We start from the raw sequence: 6,803 nt of genomic DNA, 5'->3' as shown, positions 1-6,803 counted from the left end.
AGTCATATGATGTTTAAGATAGGATATTTAACGAGGAATTAGGATTGCGAGACGGATGTGGATTTAGATGAGGAACTTAGAGCTGAATTGGATTTGAGACGATATCCCTGGAGTGAGTGTCGATATAAGGATGTCTCTTATCCCGTCATGCAATGCACGCTCAACCCCTTGTCCCTCCATTTGAGGAACCCGGCATATTATTAAGAAATTTTGCATAATTATGTTTGCAATAGATACATGTATTTTCTTTTACTAAAAATGAATAATGTTAATCTTCGAATCGCCAAAGGTACATAGTTTAAGTCCTGACGAATCTATTATTGCGTGATTTTTTATTTCTAAAAAAAAAACCCAAACAGATTTAATCTGTTAAATGAATGCCCACAATATCCATCCACTCCTAATTTTTATTTCGAATTTCATGTTTACTGAAAATACAGCATGCGCTAACCTATAAAATATTATTTGCACACACCAGTTTATTTTTTATTCAGATGATTTATGAAATGAATTTCTTAATGGATCGATTTTCCAAACTGTGGCATGTGTGTGGTATCCATTTATCATTGTGTTGTTCTTTTTTCCGACATTCGAGGATCAGCGGTTTAGGTTGAGTGTTAAGTTGTAGAAGTTTTTACACATGTTTCTCTAGTCTATTTCTATTAATTTTATAGTCTATTTTGTGTACTTTTGTGTAAAATTGAATCTATATAGAAAAAAGAAAAGAATCTGAATCAATAAATTCTAACAACATAGCCGCGTTTTTATTAAACTGAGATGCATTATATAGAAAATAATCGTCACAATTTTAACAAACCATTGCTAAATTAAAACATGGACCTATACCAAAGCTAACAATCAAAGTAGACATTATCAAAGTAGTAGGTCCATGATCCATGATCATACCATGAATCTATTACACCTTTTCTAGAACTGACATGTAAATAAACTGAATATAATCCAACCCGAGTTTGACAACGCCAAAGTTATAGCGGATCTAAGGAGGATTTATTTTGTTAGCCACCGAACTCGATGGCCCACGTTCGGTGGACTGCAGAAGTTTTGGGGATCAGTGGTTGCAAAAGACAAGAACTTGCGCCCTCTATACGAAATGGATATGAAGACAAATGCTCGTGATCTTTCGTGGGGACCCGGGTTGCATGGATATCTGATCTTTCTATCGTAGAACAATGATGGACTTAACCTTCTTAGCTGCATATTTATTTTTAATAAATCATAATCATCACCCGTGTCATCATCGTTGCCGTCATCGTTATCATCGCCACAACCGTCTTCATCTTCTTCGTCGTCATCATCATCATTATCCAACACTAAATCGTCTCATCACCACCACCATCATCATCATCATTAACCACCACCACCACCACCACAAACACCGTTGTCAACCTCATGACTACCATCATCACCACCACCATCGTCATCATAATCACCATCATGCACCGTAATCATCACTATCATCGCGATCATCATCATCTTCATCATCATCACCACCACCACCACCACAAACACCATTGTCAACCTCATGACTACCATCATCACCACCCCATGTCATCATTATCACCACCATGCACCGTAATCATCACTATCATCGCCATCATCAGCATAATCATCATCATCACTATTATCATCATCATCACCATTATCATCATCACCATTATCATTATCACCATCATTATCATCATCACCATCATCATCACCATTATCATTATCATCACCACCACAAACATCATTGTCATCCTCATGACCACCATCGCCACCCCATCGTCATCGTAATCACCACCATGCACCGTGACCATCATTATCATCGCCATCATCATCATCATGCATCGTCGTCGCCATCATCATCATCATCACCACCACCTCCATCACCACCATCGTCATCACAATCACCACCATGAACCGTAACACCACTATCATCGCCATCATCATTATCATCATCATCATCATCACCATTATTATCATTATCATCATTATCATCACCATTATCATCATCACCATCATCGTAGTCATCATCATCACCACCACCGCCACCTCCATCACCATCACCACCGTCATCTTTATCATCATTACCCATCAAATATGTCAAATCGTCTCATTATCATCAAACATCGCCAACACCACCACTATCGTCATCATCATCCTCATCAGTTATAGACAAGGTCGAACTCTTTTATTAGTTCTACAGAGGATCTTCAAAGGTATGAAATATCGAAAATAAATAAAGGGTATTCATACTAATCTAAATATTGTAACTGAGCTAGAAAAATGTAACGAAGAAAAATAACACCTGCACACTTAAACACGATGATTTAATTGATTTACTGTTACATATATCTTCAAAGAGGTAAATAGCTAACATAGGGACAAATGAAAATGAAACTAAAACGAATAACGAAAAATGTACCCTTGCTGATCTATTTTGATTTACTACCCCCTCGTTATTCCATGAATCATCCTTGATTGTTTTTAATTATGTAAAATGCAGTTTGATATTGATCAAAGTGAACGCAGTATGAACGATGGGAATGCTTACTTATAGGCAATTTACAAAGTCATCTAATTAATTGCTTTGAAAATTATCGATCAACGCTGGAGTTATTCTAGAAATCTGCATTCTGGTATATTCATTCAAACAATTTGATAAAGAGAAACAATCTCATTGTTATTGCGTGGATAAATAAAATGTATGGTTTACATCCTTGTAATCATTACGAGATGCGATCAATATTAATTCATCCAAAAAGTTACCTTAAAAGTTTAAATTATTCGTTACCATGGTAATATTGTACAACTCATCGGTAACTTATACTGAAACAAATCTGCTCATTTGGGACTTATGGTTTCATTTGCGATGCATGTTTCATTTTCTAGGTTTGGAAGCAATCTCAAAGCGAGAAATTCGTTTTATTTACTGAAGTCAATGAATATTACACCAAAGGTAGGAAATTAATTATTAATTTTCTGTTTTAGACTCAAAGAGATATTTTTACAGTATAGTAGGCATGTCTTGCAATTTCATGATTCTTTACTACTAATTCTTACTGTTTTCATAACAGTTTCAACCCTGCATCATCTTCATCATCTTGGTGGTCATTATCACCACTTCCATGATACTCCTCCTCATCATCATCACCATCATTAACATTATTTCTATCACCACCATCACCATCAATATCACCATCACAACCACGATCATCATCATCATTATCATCATCATCATCATCGCCACCATCACCACCACCATCACCTTCACTAACATCATCATCATCACCACAATGACCACCATCATCATCATCATCATCATCATCATCATCATTGCCATCACCACCACCACTACCATCATCACCATCACTACCACAGTATCCCCACCACTAACATCATCATCACCAATACCATCAATTCTGTTTTAGACTCAAATAGATATTTTTTTACAGTAAAGTAGGCATATCTTGCAATTGCATGATTCTTTACTACTAATTCTTATTGTTTTTATAACAGTTTCAACCCTGCATCATCTTCATCATCACCATCATTAACATTATTTCTATCACCACCATAACCATCAATATCACCATCACAACCACGATCACAATCACCATCATCATTATCATCATCATCATCATCGCCACCATCACCACCACCAACACCACCACCTTCACTAACTTCATCATCATCACCACCATGACCACCATCATCATCATCATTGCCAACATCACCACCACCACTACCATCATCACCACCACCATCATCGCCCCCATCATCATCATCCCCATCATCATCATCATCATCATCATCATCACCACCACCACCAGCATCACCACCACTTACATCATCACCATCCCCACCATCACCATCATCATTACCACCACCACTACCACAATCACCACCACCACCACCATGATCATCATCATAATCATTACCACCACCATCACCACCATCATCACCACCACCACCACCATCATAATCAGAATAGAATACTTTTAGAATAAAAAGATATATGGTAGGAATTGGTTGAATATCATGTTCTTATCCCCCACAGAACTTTATCCAGATATTTTCATCTCAGCAAACCTCGGTTAGTAAAAGAAGACTACACCATTGCTTTAGAATGCACTGTTTTGATAGGAGATCACACATCTTATTACGATTGTGAGGCAGAAAATTAAGTTGAGAAATGACCCACTATTATTACATACTTCTGTTTGATTCGAATCAATTAAAATTGATAAGTGATCTTATCTCGCTGGTGGTCCATATTCAGGATAAATTGCCAATTCGTCTATTGCCAACTCGTCCACTCATCACATGGTCTAACTTTGTTTAGTCTAATGTCTTTCCGTTCATCAACATTTCGTCTTACAACCATTTGGTCCAATCATCACTTTGTCCAATCTCCAGTTCGTCTATGACCATTTCGTCTCATGGCCATTTAGTCTAATATCCATTTAATTTTCTTTAAGCAGGTTAAATTGACATTATCACATGATACTAACAGCACAGTGTACATTACAATCATGATACATTATCATTACTGTTCGATACAGTAATATAAGATAATAACATTAAATATCTATTCACTAATAAGTTATTCCAATTAGACTAAATGGTATATGGACTAGATGGCTATTGGACCAATTGGTTATTAGATGAAATGGTGAGTGGAAAAAATGGCAATTAGATCATGTGGATAATGGATGGACTGATGGTGGACCAAATGACAGTAGACGAATCGGAAATTGGACGAACTAGCATTAGACCAATTGATAATCCCATTTTCTTCTGTAATATTATATTGCTGCTGATCACCATAATATAGTTGACCATTGATTGATTTTGTAGTTTTAGTTTTAGACAGGAACAAATAAATGCGTTGCACTGAGTGAAATGTAATCATAAAGACAGTTCATGTCTTTATGAATAGACAAACCTGAAAGATGACTGAGCTTACAAATAAAGGAGCAAGGGTTCTTAACAGGGACCTACAGATGGGGAGGGGGGGGGGCTTGGGAGTGCTTACCCCCCAAAAAAAAAATCACGACCAAGAAGAAAGAGAGAAAATGAAAGAGAGAAAGGTAAAACGTGATATTTTCCATGAATATCGTGCCAAAATCTATCACTAAATTCGATATTTGTAATTAAAAGTGAAAAATGTAAAATTTTCTGTTCGCTCGCTTTGCTCTCTCGCAATTAAAAAAAAATCGCCCGATACGCCATATCTGCCCCCTCAAAAATTTGGGCTCATTACGCCTCTGGTTTTGAAGTGTTTAGATTGTAAAGCTGAAGGTATATTTTTTTATGTCGACTAAATTTATTATCAGTTATACTTATAAGAAAATATCGATATTATTATGGAGCATTCATCCATTTTGTTATCAAACTCAGCTGCTGGTGTTTTCGCGGCTTCAGGGTGTGGCCCCTCCGGGAATGACTGTGCTGATGACATTCTCCCGGTTGTCTTGCTTCTTCGGGAAAATAAAGCTTACTGCGAATACAGAGGTAAGGAATAAATCGTAAATTACTTTATATCGATTAGCTGTTATAAGTAATAAATAGCATGCACCTGTTATTTGATTTTGTTACGGTTTTATCTTTATGGATTTAATCTAATATGCCGTTTTTCGGTATTTATCCTTCCCATTCGATGATCTTGTTTCAAGTTGGTGATTGCTATTTGTTTTGTTTTGTTTTCATTTTTATTATTTATTTATTTATTTGTATCTTATTTATTTATCTATTTGTTTACTAATTTATTTAGTTATCGATATATATGCATATATATTTTTTTTTTTGGGGGGGGGTAAGCATTTGATATTTTTTATTATATCTTTCTGCTTGTAAGCTAAACGGACAATGGATTTGAACACCTGGAGAAGATACTCTAAGCAAGCAATTTATTGAATAAGCAAAAATCCAACAAAATAGGCAAAACCGATATTCAAACAACCAAACTTTTTTACGTTTCGAAGAAAATATCAAACGAATTCCCTCTTTTAAGTTCCATTCAGCCATGCTCTGCTGATGAAGAATGTGTTGAGACAAATGCCTGGATTCCAACGCCTTGCTCGAGGTAATTCGACGACGAAAGCTTCATTATTCATAGCAAATATCGACCCAACACGCAGAGGAACGACGACTCCTACTGCGCCAACGTCGTCGGCTACAAAAACACCCACTACAACAAGTAACTTGTCGACAAATAACACCGTCTACTATCGATACTGTTTTATTATACCCAGTAAATTTTACTCCCTCCCCCCCCCCCCCGCTCTCCCCCTCTCTCTTTACCCTTGCCATCGCTTTTCTCTCACTTTCTCTTATAATTAACTCTTATTTCTTCCCTTTCCATATATATGAAATATTCATGGGAACAATTAGAAATAAGATCAATTTTTTTTCTCAAAACATACCTTAATTGTCGGCAGTTTTCTCGTAATCTCGTAAAATGATAGACTTGAGTACATCATGTTCAATTTTCAATATCTGTTCATGTTTTCAGCGGTGTGTATAGAGTTAAATAAAATTAGAGTGTACACTCAATCCGAGTTGATATACAGAAACGTTGCTGACCTCTGCACCATATACACTTTGTCATGTTCTGAATGTTCCCATACTTTTTCAGTAATCGTGTACTTTTTTTGGGGGGGGGGGGTGGTGGTCAGTATACTCCAAACTTCCAAAACCGTTCCGCGACGCACCATACTGCATTGTAAACGGTTGGGACCAGCGTATACTCCACCCACTGCGGAAGTATTCAGTATAATGTAGGATGGGGGGTCGGGGTC

This window comes from Lytechinus variegatus, chromosome 1 (assembly GCF_018143015.1).
Source record: "Lytechinus variegatus isolate NC3 chromosome 1, Lvar_3.0, whole genome shotgun sequence".
Taxonomy (NCBI): domain Eukaryota; kingdom Metazoa; phylum Echinodermata; class Echinoidea; order Temnopleuroida; family Toxopneustidae; genus Lytechinus; species Lytechinus variegatus.
This window is presented reverse-complemented; position numbering follows the sequence as displayed.